The sequence below is a fragment of the Pinus tabuliformis genome, chromosome 1_2 (genome assembly GCF_031772625.1).
Source record: "Pinus tabuliformis cultivar Carrire ecotype Pingquan chromosome 1_2, CPIR1, whole genome shotgun sequence".
Taxonomy (NCBI): Eukaryota; Viridiplantae; Streptophyta; class Pinopsida; order Pinales; family Pinaceae; genus Pinus; species Pinus tabuliformis.
Window position 1 is genome coordinate 648,377,415 of NC_142298.1, and position 13,728 is coordinate 648,391,142.

The 13,728-nt window shown below is 37.7% G+C and overlaps 1 pseudogene; it reads left to right on the forward strand.

Moving 5' to 3' along the window:
- Positions 1-9,671: 9,671 nt before the first annotated feature.
- The window catches only part of LOC149207354 (uncharacterized), a 69,301-nt pseudogene continuing 65,244 nt past the window's right edge, over positions 9,672-13,728 (forward strand).

The following is a 13,728-nucleotide window of genomic DNA, read 5'->3' on the forward strand; positions in this document are numbered from 1 at the left end:
GAAGGGTTTCCCTTACCTGTTAATGGAAGAATTTATTAGTTCAATCAACAAAGAATTGAATGTGATTGGGAGGATCACAATACTTAATACACATAGCTTCTAAAAACAAAAACAAAAACAAAAAGATAAAAAGAAATAAGGGGCCTAGGTGAAAACCTCTATGAAGCATCTAAAGCCAACTCTAGGGTTGAAAACCTCTTTGAGGCGGGCCAAGAGAAAAAAAATATATATGAAAAGATCCCTAGGTGAAAACCTCCTCTGAGGCACCTAGGGCAGGCATGTAGGTTGAAAACCTTTGTAGAGGCAGCTTCCATGTCCCAACAAAAGAAAAAAAAAACACAAGGAAGGAGTTCCTACACCAATTTTGCTAACATCTCTCTTTTGTAGGACTCCAGACAATCAACAAAACCATGGCTACAGAACATATTCTACAAATTCATTCCTCCATTTTTCCAGCCATCCATTTCATTTTCACCCTCTTCACTCACCTCCCTACCTCTCTCCATCATCTAGCCAACAATAGAATCATGTTTTGCCTCCTTTTTGAAGTGCTACAAGACTATTATGAAATGCTACAAGAGCAACCTGAAATGCTATAGGAGAAACTTGAAATGCTACAGGAGGCAGATTTGATTGGAGGAAGGGGCCAAAAGGTCATGTCTTATTTAGGAAATGTTGAGAGAGGTCCACCCATATCACCTTCATCACTCATCCACTCCATCTAACTAGGAGTCATCTTCAAATTCCACTCTACCCTACATTAAAAAAATCAGAAAAGGATTTGTCTTCAACTTTTCCACCACCTACACCACCTCTTGATGATTTTAATCATGTCCTTATACATACAATATGAGGTCTCAAAGAGGAATTAAATGAGTTCTATAGGAAGGAGATTTCTCTTGTAACAGCCTGTACAGTTACAAAAGAACTCAACACCAATTTTTTTTTTCACCCACAAAGCAGAAGATCCAGCCACCTTGAGGATCATGAAGCCATTTCTGAAGTTGAGAATGGACACACCATCCTTAGAAAACAAATATCATATAATCCATCCACTCCACCAACAACATATTGGACACTGAGAATAAATTTTCACACACACAACAATTTTATCAGTCAAAGAATCATTAAGCTATGAGGGCTTGTGCAGAAGAAAGCAAAGGAAATCAACACCTTTAAGATAATCATATTATGAAGTCCAGCTCCAACATGTAAGGTTCTCCAACAACTTGACATCACAAGTAGGCTCAAGTATGACAACCCTCACCTCTTCCCTATGCATATAATGATAAAATGTGTAATGGTTGAGAAAGGAATTTTTTATGGGTTGGAGGTGGCCAGTAAACTTGGCCACCTTTGATTAGTAAACTAAAGTTCATTCAGTCACACATGAAACGTGGAAAAGTCAACTCAAGTGAGGTGATGATTACGAGGAGTGAGGTGATGATCACAAGGAGTAGGGTGATGATTGCAAGGAGTGGGGACAATGGTTAAAAAAGGGAAGTTCATGCAAGAGCCATGTCACCAAAGTGCTCCAAGCCTTTACCACAAAAAGGAATATTAAGTACAAGGCTCAACTCCATTTTTATAATCGCTCATTTCTAAAAAAATAGTTAGAGAAGGACGAGCCAGTGCTATCAGAGACTGCCTAGGGTGCCACATAGTTGCTTCGAATTGTGTTTGCAAGAGAAACAAGGGCTGCTACATGAGTAGTAGGAGGTGCTACAAAAAGGGGAAACCACCCCAAAAGAATATGAAAAAGGGCTCCAAGGGCTCCAAAAATTGATCCACAAACCTAATTTAGAATCCTACTATAATTTTTTTGAGTGAGGTAGGATTATTCCTGAGAAATTTTCCATCCCACTCTTCTTTCAATTAGAGAAGGAAAGAGGCATAACACATAGATGGATGCAAATTGAAAAATCCAAAAATGTAGAAGATGTGGGTCTCATGGAAGAGAAAGTCAATGAAATGGGCAAAGAATTGAATGATCTTAAACTAAGGGAGTCAATCAAGAGAGAGTGGTTACAGGTAGAAAACATAAGGCTAAGAGAGAAACTGCAAGAAAAAGAGACGCAACTTGCTACTATGGAAGCCATACAATGTAGGAAACCGTCCAAATCCTATGCCATTTTCCTCAAGGAGCAGTGCCTATATGATCCGAATTTAAATAGGAACGCAATAAATTACAGATATAACCATAAATATAGAGATGCATCAGAAATAACACTTCCTTTGACTAATATCAAATAATGAAATATGCTTACAAATAGTATGGAAACGAGACTAGCTCGACGATGGTAGCTTATCTCTGAGAAGAGACGTGGTGGCTACATGCCTTTGAACTGTCTTACGATGAGGCTCAAGGACCTTTTTATTATTGAACAATAAGAGAAAACCCTAAACAACCAAAACCCTAACCCGAGGAGATGTAACAACAAGAGTTTATGGGCCCCGTTGGGGTTAGTTGGACAAATAACTTCCTGGGGTCGTGATTAGGTCATATTATCTTTGTTTGATGCACATGATACCTTGTTGGAAATATCCCTTCGAGGACTATGGTGAAAAAGACAATTTTAATAAAATAATCACTGGCAGTAGATTGCCAAAAAAACGTCGTTTAGTGCCTTAAAATGGCTCTGGAAGTTTAGGACCCGAAAACTACTAAAAATAGTAAAATGTGCTACAATTAAGGAAACTGAAAAACTGAAAGCGATAGTTGTGGGGGTCCAAGTGGGATAGGCGGGTGGCCACCAACATCCACCTAGATCATTCCTCCCCCCTTAGGAAGCAATGGTTCCCATTACGTTGAGTGCCTCCATGAGATGGGGAAACTTCTGCTGAACTTGGTCCTTGGTGAGTTGTTCTGCAATCTCTGAGGTGACCAGTAATGGTGGGAAGCATGGTTGAGGGTGGTCCACATTGAACACTCGGTGCAAGCCAAGGAATGGGGGAATGCTATGCTCCAAAGCATTGTTTTCCACAACCTTGGTAATGGTGTAAGGACCATATCAGAGTGGTTTGAGCTTCTAATGGGCTCTTGTAAGGCGTTCTTTCTGCAAATGCAACCGGACTTTGTTGCCCACCTGAAACTTGTGTGGCACCCGATGTTGATCATGTCGCTGCTTGTACTTAGAATTTTCCATAATGGAGCGACGATATATCGGCCCGTTGGGTAGAGGTGCTTTGGGAGTCAGATCGAACGAATGCTTTACCTGACAATGCAATGGTACCCCTGTGGGTGAGGAGAAAATGTTCCTGTCTTCTTTCATGGCCGTATCCACTTGCTTCACCTGCGTGGAGGAAACCTTCATGGGGGCCATGGATGTGACTACGTTCTTCCCCTTACTTTGAGAGTGAACCAGAAAGAAAATAAATTTCCTAGTCTGGGAGATGATCTTACTGCATTTCTTAGTAGAGATCAAAGAGGTGGCGGTAGGTGGGGCTACCTCCGGTATCCTATATAATGAATTACCCAAAGAAATAATAACAACGTGAGGCCTTGACTCATACACAACATGTCACTTCCACAAGTATGGTTGGCCTAATAATACATCACAAACATCAAGAGGTGCAACATCACACAATACCTCATCTGTGAGGAGCTTGATGCTGTAGGGAAGGCAACACTTCTGGCGGAATCGAAGATCTTGTCCTTGGTGAAGCCACCCGATACTGTATGACTACAGGTGTGGTGTAGTCGGTAGGCCCGACAGCTTCACAATCTCTGCTAAAATGATGTTATTTTGGCTCCTAGTGTCAACAATGAAATGTAGCAGCGAACCCTTCACCCAAATCTGTGAGTGGGAAAGATGCTCCCCCTCCTCTGGATCTTCGGGCTCATTCTTCTGGATCTTGGTGGTGCCAAAAATGGCACTCAGATACACATCAATGATCTTCTTCCCTTTGTCATTCCTCTTGTCGGGTTTTGACTTAGGGTCGGAACACGCGTCTGATTCTAAAGCCATCAACTCAGCCACCATCGTCTGCTTGGTCCGACACTCACTTGTGTTGTGAGTGGGGCTCTTATGGAACTCACACCACTTTCCTGTGTCCTTCTTTGACTTTGTGGTGTTGTTCTTTTCTTGTGGCTTCAACGGGTTGTCTTGGGTCACCCCGCCTTGGCTTTGTCCTTTGTTCTTTGGATTCACATATCCAAATTCTCACTTATTTTGTTTGAACTTCTGCTCGATCTTGACAACATATTGGTATGTCGTGCCGAGCGAGGAGATGTCTAGGAACTCCATATCGTCCTAGATGTATCTATGTAGGCAGCCATCGTACTTAAGTACCAAATGTTTCTTATAATCCTTGATGCCCAACTTCATGTGCAGGGTATCAAAAACATTGGTAAACTCTGGTACATCTTGGTCCCTTCCCTTCCGCAGCATGGTCCACTTTATGTATTTGTCCTCATAGCTCCCGATAGGGTAGTACTTCTCCTTCATGGTAGCCTAGAATGAATTCCAAGTGGGAGCGGCTGAAAACTGTGATTTCTTACTTTCATCCTTCTACTCGTAGTAGGTTTCCCACCAGTCCTTGATGTAGGGGGCTGCTTTGAGAAGAGCGAAAGTAATTTTTTCCCAACTGGAAAAATCATGAATAGAAAAATACCCTTCAAGAAGATTTAACCATTTATCTATGACATTTGCATCTACTTGACCCTCGAATAGGGGATTTCAAAGTTAACTTGTACCTTAAAGGGTGCAACATTTCTAGAGTAGCTATTAGATGCGTTGCCCCTGGGAAGCCGCTGAAGGATCTGGGTAGAGTTGTCCATCATCGCATTCCTTTGTCGCTCGAGGGCTTCTTCGAGCAAGATTTTGATAGGATCTCCTGCCCCCTCGTCTTTCTTTTCATCCACCATGGGAGGCTATCGAGATTTGCGAGGCTGGTCTTGCAAATGTTCGACCAGTTCAAGCCCTAACTCCTTATATCCTGACCTCGTTGGGGACATGCAAAGAAAAGCAGAGAAAGAGCAGACCGCTCTGATACCATTGATTTGAATTTAAACAAGAACACAATAAATTATAGTTATAACCATAAATACAAAGATGCAGCAGAAATGATACTTCCTTTGATTAATATCAAATAATGAAATATGCTTACAAACAGTATGGAAACGAGACTAGCTCGACAATGGTAGCTTATCTCTGAGAAGAGATGTGGTGCCTACATGCCTTTGAATTGTCTTAAAATGAGGCTTAAGGGCCTTTTTATTATTGAACAATAAGAGCAAACCCTAAACAACCAAAACCCTAACTCGAGGAGATGTAACACCAAGAGTTTATGGGTCCCGCTGGGGTTAGTTGGACAACCAACTTCCCGGGGTCGTGACTTGGTCATATTATCTCCGTTTGATGCACATTATACCCCGTTGAAAACATCTCTCCGAGGACTACAACAGAAAAGACAATTTTAATAGAAAATTTATGGCAGTGGATTGCCAAAAAAACATCGTTTAGGGCCTCAAAATGACTCCGGAAATTTAGGACCCAAAAAACTACTAAAAATAGTAAACTGTGCTACAATTAAGGAAACTGAAAAACTGAAAGAGATAGTTGTGGGGGTCCAAGTGGGATAGGCGGGTGGCCACCAACATCCACCTGGATCACTAGTTCCAAATTAAGACATTGGCACAGTATGACTCCCTACCTTTTTAAGACTACAGGAAATTCAATGAATTTTGGAAAGGGGAAAGTATTGAGGATAGAGCCAAACTGGCCGAGTTTTACATGCACAATATGATCCTCACAAACATGAATTTTTGGGACCCCAAATCAGGATTGGGAGACATGAATTTCATGGCATTAGCCTCCTGGTTAATCCATGAGGAGACAAGGGCTGAAGAAGTGAAAAGGGTGATGACAAAAGAAGAGAAGGGAACTTATATATCTGAGCAGAACTAGTGAGCCCTAAGGCTGTCGTCAACAACCACAATCTCATCTCCTCTAATCATGAATTGGCACCTAGGTACATAGCAGCCCAAGAGCAATCCATCCTACATTTTGAGGACACTTTTAGGATGGTGGGGACAAAAGGTTTGCAAGCTTTCCAAAGAAGATGGCAGACCCTGCCTCACAATTTACAAATCAGAGAATATCACTCCCCAGAAAGACTAAGGAATGCCTTGGGGAGAACCCCACTATACAAAAGAATCATGCAAAGGTTGAATATCAAATGGATAGGACTCAAACTTAGTCCTCCCTTACTATTGGGCCTACAGGAAGGAAGAAACCAGGTAGAGAAACAAAAAGAATAGACAGACATAGAGGCAAATGCAGGTTTCTATCCACACTAGCTCACACCATTTGAGGTGCCTTTGGATGTCATAGAGGCCACTAGGGCTATGAATGAACTTCATATCAGTGACTGCATTTCTCAGAGGGTGAGCAACACCTTTAGCAGGGGGTGATGATGGCTCCCATCAATAGGTATATTTTGAAGTTCATTGTGCTATCCTCCAACAATTAAAACTCTCATTTTCTCATGTTAATTCACATTTTTAGCCATAATATGCTTAGTAGGAAGACTAAAGGGTGCTTGTCATATTGTATGGAGTAATGTGATTAATTTATAGGAAAAGAAGCATTTTTGGAGGCATTTACTATGCAAGGGCTTGATGGAGACAACCAAGAGAGAATATAGGGGGCTTGTCCACCTCATTAACTCTCTAACTTGGCTTGAGATCATAGAATCCTCACTCATAGCTCGAATTCACTAGTAGCTGAGGGACTCCAAGTACATGTGAAGATCAAGGAGGACCAGATCCACAAATCTCGAGATCTTGGAGGGAATCACTCCTCTTTTCAAGGGAGCTGCCATCAACTACCTTTTTGTATAAATAAACCAGCCAAGAGGCTCATTAGGATTCAAATTTTTGTTGCAGCTAGGAGTAGCTACTGAGAGCCTAATGCTTGACATTGTTATTCTTATTTTTCATATGATGTATGTGACTATCATTTTATGTTAATGAGAAGTTTACCATTGGTCTACATATGAGTTAGTTTTGGAGGGTTGAAACCCTTGGGTTTGGGCCCAACCCATAGGCTTTAGTCCCTCTCTTGTATTTCTTTCTTGTTCTTGTTTAAATGAATTGCAATTCTTTCCTTGTTTCAGTAGATGTTATATCATAAAAACTTGTAATTGCAGGTTTGCATATCACCTCTCTTGTTGGAAGAGTGATTGGAAAGATCCATAATAATAACTCAAAAATATTTGTTTATGATTTATTGGAAAGTGTTAAGTATTAGATTGCAATATTTTTGCATGTTTAGTCTCTGCAACTTAGGAGTTAGCAGCATTGGTTTGGCAATTGGAGTTGTGTTGTAGGTTAGAGTATACTTCAATAAAATTCAACTCATCTTTTTCAAGATTATTTACTTTGTTGCAATAATTATCATTTGCTGCATGTATTTGGATAGTTGCAGGAACTTTTCTTATTTGCGGGGGTGGACACACCTTTCCACATCCACATGGACCTTTCCATCTTCCCCCTAGGCACCTCAGTTTGCTTCCAAACTCTATCTCTGAATTCACTATGTTAAGGTAAATGTAGGGCACAATGGGCATCAAATTTAGTGCAAGATAGACCTTTGAGGGGTACTAGGCTTGGCTAAGGGGCTCCCACACCCTTCATTCACCTCTTTCTACCTTCATCCACATTCCTCTGCCTCCAAGAAATCATTTTTTTTCCTAAAAAAGCTCTCGGACCCTCCTCCTATAGTGATATAGGGCCTCCCGTAGCAAACCTGTAACACTATTTTCTTCAACTAGTTTTGCCCCATACTTTGACTCTGGAATTTTTAAGTTGAATAATGGCCCCCCCATTATGATTTGATGATTAGGGCAGACTCTAGGTCCACTCCAACCTCATCCTTTCCTCACTGCAAACATCAGATAACAAAACAACGTTAGAATTAGTATTTTTTCTTCACTGGTATGTTAAAGATTGGATCCTTCATTTTCAAGCAAGTGTGAGTAGATAAATGATGCATGCTAGTATGTTATTGATTTTATTAAGTGTGCAAGTAAAGTAGCATGATTTATTTATGCAAATAGATCAGCCTTTTTCTTTCATGAAATTTCAATTATCATTCACATGTAATGAATGGCATTTTCACCATTGTAGTTAGAATTGTGTTCATTTATGCTTTCATAAGAAGTTTTCACCGTAATTAGTTGGAGGAGTGGTCTCTGAACACCTTGCTCTGATTTCATGAATGAGGGTGACACAAGTAGAACCTAACCAAATGTGCATATTGCACTGTCACCTCTAAGTTTATACGAAGCCCGGGTTGATAATTTAAGTTGAGAAGTCCTTAGGAGGTTCAACATCCTTGGTGCAATACGAGGGCTCATCAGTTTGCTCAAGGTTGATTGTGTTGATTGCTTTATGTGCATAGGTTAATCAAAGTGATGTGCAAGAAAAGGCTAATTAAGTGATGTGATGTGTAGAGGATTTGATATTTAAAAGTTTATGATTACATTGATGATTGATTTGTTGTTTATCTTTCAAACAAAATGAAGACATAATGGCACATGAGAGCTGAAGAACAATGTTTAGATAACTTGATATTTTCATTAAATATTATATGCTGAATTTACATCTCAAAGCCATATAGTGCAATCATTATTGGTGTCTTATATTATTTTAATTTTTCTTAATATTACAAAACCCTTGAACTAAAATTCATATTTGGAAATGAAGAGGAAGATTGGGAACAACTCTAGAAGACCAAGTGATAACTTTCCAATTCGAATTCCTACATGGAAGGCAAGAAATTAACAACTCTTTGTATATAAAAAATGTCATTTTCAATGAAAGTGAAGTTTTGTAACTTGAGCATTTGTACGAGAGAGTTTATGAATGACCTAGTAATGAGAGAAGGGAAAGAGTAGCATAAGAGAAACATATTTGAAGAAGAGAAGCAAAGAGGCTAAACAATAGAGAAGAGGACATAAATTTATTTAAGAACAAAGACAAATACTAGGGAACCAACAAATCTTATTTGTAATCTGATTGTGGGATAATAGTCTCCTTTCAAGTTATAGCTTGATAAATAAAAAGTTGTAGCCTGTTGAGGTAGGTTCCTCTTGTGGGCTGTAGCTTGCAAAAAAATTGTGGGAGTTGGAGCTTCCTTGAGGTATCAGCCTCCTGTAGGTTGGAGCCTACAAAAAATTTAATGTAATAGGGGAGTAGGAGCTTGCCTTCACATCACTTTCAACCAAAAATCCATGGTTGTCTCCCTTTATAGGTTTTTGGTGTCTTCATGTGTTACTTGTTGAATGTCTCACTTGTGTGAATTATTTTGAATTCTGAATATGTACATAGGCAAATGTCTATCTCGGGTAACTACAAAAGAAATAATTAAAAATTGAACATATACATAAGCCATTAGTTGCAAAAGAAGATATTTGAAAAAGGAAATTAAGTTGAGCTAAATAATTGAAAAGATATAATTATTGATTCAAACCCCCCCACCCCCACACACCTCTTAGTATAATAATTCCCAAGCATTTATCAATTGGTTGCAGAACCAAGTTCCTTCAACATCAGTTTAACAACTTGAAGGAGGCCCTAAATCATTAAAATGGCTAGCCAAGAAGGATGCTCAACAAACAAAACCCCTTTATTTATTGGCACAAATTATACTTTCTAGAAAGTGAGAATGAAGACATATTTAATGTCTCTTGGAGTAGAAGTTTGGGTTGTTGTGTTGATGGGGTATGAAGAACCAAAGAAAATGAGTAGTGAGAAAGATGACAAACTGGAATTCACAACTAATGCAAAAGCTATGAATGCTCTTCTTAGTGGATTAAGTGAATCAAAATTTATTAAGGCAATGCATTGTAAAACAACTAAAGAAATATGGGATAAATTGCAAAATATTCATGAAGGAGATGCCAAAGTAAAGGTGGCCAAAGTACAAGTATATATAATGCAATTTGAGACATTAAAAATGAATGAATATGAAAATAATGCTAAGTTATTTCTAAGAGTAGACGCAGTTGTTAATGTCATGATGGGTCTAGGAGAAACACTCAAAGAGAATGTAATAGTCCGAAAAATACTGAGGTCGTTACCTTCAAGGTTTAATCCTAAGATATCTGCTACAAAAGAAATATCCAACTTTGAGACACTAAATAGGGATAAAATACCTATTTCTTTGATAGCTTATGAGATGAGAATTTCAAAAGAAAGTCAACTACCAAAGATGTAGCTTTCAAAAAAGACAAGTCTACAGAAGACAAAGAATGTTCATGCTCAGACTTTGATGAAGATGCAGAATTTTTCAGAAGATTGAAGAAAGGCATGGGTAAGTACAAAGGCAAATTCCCATTTAAATGTTTCAATTATGGAAGAGTGGGGCATTATGCCTCCAAATTTCCTTATAAGAAAGAAGAAAAGAACAAGTTTAACAAAGTGCAGAAGGAGAAAAAGAACAAGTTAGAACAAGTTTAACAAAGTGCATAAGGAGAAAAACTTTAAAAAGAAGAGCTTTTATGCACAAGAAGGCAGTAGCACATCATAAAGATTTAGTAAATCCTTTAGTGAAGATGGAGATAGTGAATTTATTTTGTCGCCCCTAGAAAAACTTGGAAGAAGAACTCAATGAATATGAAGAAGGAGGAGGAGGTGAGGTAGACCTTGAGGGGGAGTTGATCACTTCCCTAGAGGAAATAAAGAGACTTAAATAAAAAAATAAGAAACAAAAATATATTTTGTTAAAATTAAAAGAAGAATCTAATTCAAAAGAGTTTTTCAAGCTGAAACTTGAACTAGAAGAAGAAAAGAAGGTGGAGCACATTCTGCTACAACAAATAAAAGAGAAAAGCATGGAGTGTGAAAGATTGGAAGAAGAAATAGTAATCCTGAAGAAAAATCTAGAGAAGACACATACTAATTTAAATATGAACCTTGAAAATATAAAAGGATCTAAAAAATTAGATTTGATATTAAATGTTCAGAGGACTCCACTTATGAAAGTTGGGTTAGGCTATGAAGGAGAATCTAGTGAAAGTAAGACAGAGGACAAAAAGACAATTACTTTTGTAAAAGTTGTCAAGGGAGATAGTGGAAATTCACATCAGCCTGAGAATAAGGAATTGATTTTCACATCTAATCCATAGCAAAGCAACTTTGCATCAAGGGAACAACATAAAGAACCACTTTCAGTCAATTGCAACAGACAAAAAGAGTGGACAAACAAACATTAAGGCATCAAAGACCATACTTCTTCAAGAGACAAAGTTATCAAATGCCTAGATGGTTCTATCCTTAAGTATCATCCATTACCAAGTATGAAATTTTTTTCTATGGATATTGTCACTGTTTTAAAAATTTTGGACACAAAGTTATAAATTGTAGAGGACATGTCAGAAGAAATGAATTGGGAAACCCTTGAAGAAGTGAAGTAAACGACAAATATGTAAACATCAAAACAAACATGAATATGGACAACAATCAATTTGCTCCTCTCCTTGGTATCACTGAATGTTTCTACAGTCACAATTTCGGGCATAAATCATATGAGTGTTAGCTCAAAAATAATATTTCACAATCTCAGAACAATTGTAGTATATAAGAACATATGCAGTGGAGAAAGAAGAAACAAAAGTTGGTAAGTGTGGCATAGTTATGTATGCTAAAAATCAGAATATTCAATGGTATGTGGACAGTTGTTGTTCTAGACATATGATAGGGGATAAAAGTAAGTTTGAATCCTTAAATGAAAACAAAGCAAGAAATGTCACATTCAGAAACGATATAGCGTGAAAAATTAGAGGAAAGGGTACAATCAGTGTGAATAATGGTAGAGGAAAGGCTCAAGATGTATTGTTTGTTGAAGGACTGAAACATAATTTGTTGAATGTTAGTCAAATGTGTGACAAAGGTTGTGATGTTCTCTTCAGAGCTCAATATTGTGAGATCATATCAACAACAACAGGGAAGGTGTTGGCTAAAGGAGTTCGAACATAAAATAATGTATATATATTGAAGGAAGATAATGAAGAGTGTTACATCAACAAACAAGAGGAGTATTTTTTATGACATAGGAGATTGGGGCATCTCAAATTTTGATCACTTCATTAGGTTTAGTAAAAAGAGAGCAGTTAGAGATCTACCAAAGATAAAGAAACCTCAAAATCCTATTTGCAAGTCATGTCAAATGGGAAAACATGCTCAAACTTCATTCAAGGTCAAGGATAAGTTGTCAAATAGTAAGCCTTTATAGTTAGTACATATGTATTTGTGTGGTCCTTCTAGAACAAAAGCACCAAGAGGAGGAAAATATTTCATGCTAGTAGTTGATGATTATTCTATATTGATAATGGTAGCATTCCTTAGAAACAAGTCAAAAGAATTTGAGAAGTTCAAAATCTTTAAGGCATTAGCAAAAAATCAAACAAGGTGCAAGATAAAGTGTATAAGGTCAAACCGAGGAGGTGAATTCATTTTAGATGAGTTTGTAGATTTTGGTGATGAATTTGGTATAAAAATGTAGTATACTATTGCAAACACTCCACAACAAAATGGAGTTGCAAAGAGATAGAACATATTCGTATAACAAATGGCCAGAGCCATGATACAAGAGAGAAACATTCCACAAACCTATTGTGCAAAAGTAGTACACATAATAGTTCATATTTTGAATAAGGCACATATCAAACCAAATTATGATACGACACCATAAGAATTGTGGCATGGTAAACCAACATCTATCAAACATTTTAAAGAATTCAGAAGTACGTGTTATATAAAAAACAATGATGAAAAGTTAGGGAATTTTGATTCGAGATCAGATGAATAAATATTTTTGGGATATTCAACGAAAAGTAAATGATACATATGCTATAATAAACAACTGCATAAGATTGTGGATTGTAAAGATGTGAATTTTGATGAAGAGTTTTCTGACAAGAACAAGAACACATGTTTTATCAATCCACTAGATCATCACCATGTCAATGAAGAAGGAGTACATGATGAAGAATAAGAAAATACATAGACTCATTTAAAGGATCCTTTGAGGTATGTTCAAAAGAATCATCTTGATAGTCAAATAATAGGAGATAAAATGAAAGAGTTCAAACGAGGAGGCAACTTACAAAGACAACATATCAAGCTCAAATAGCCACATTATCAAAGATTGAATCGATTTTTTTATGAAGCAAGCAAAGACAAACACTCGATAGATGCTAGGAATGAGGAGCTAGATCAAATTGAAAAGAACAAGACATTGGCACTGACATCAAGACCATAAGAAAATAAGGTCATAGGTACAAAATGGGTATTCAAAAATAAGATGAATGAACATGGAAAAATTGTTAGAAATAAAGCAAGACTAGTATGCAAGGGTTACACGTAGGTAGAAGGTCTTGATCATGAAGAAAATTTTGCATTGGTGTCGAGATTGGAGGCAATCAGATTGTTTCTTGCTTTTGCATGTTATAAATATTTCAAAGTGTATCAGATGGATGTAAAGTCTGTTTTTCTGAATGGAGAACTTGAAGAGGAAGTCTATATAGAAAAACTGGAGGGCTTCTTATTTTTAGATAATTCTAATGATGTATGCATGTTAAATTAGGCATTGTATGGACTTAAACAAGCACCACAAGCATGGTACTCTAGGTCGGACAAGTACCTTCAAGAGCAGGGTTTCAAGAGAGGTGCAATTGATAGTACATGTACATAAAGGCCAATAAAGATGAACTCTTAATTGT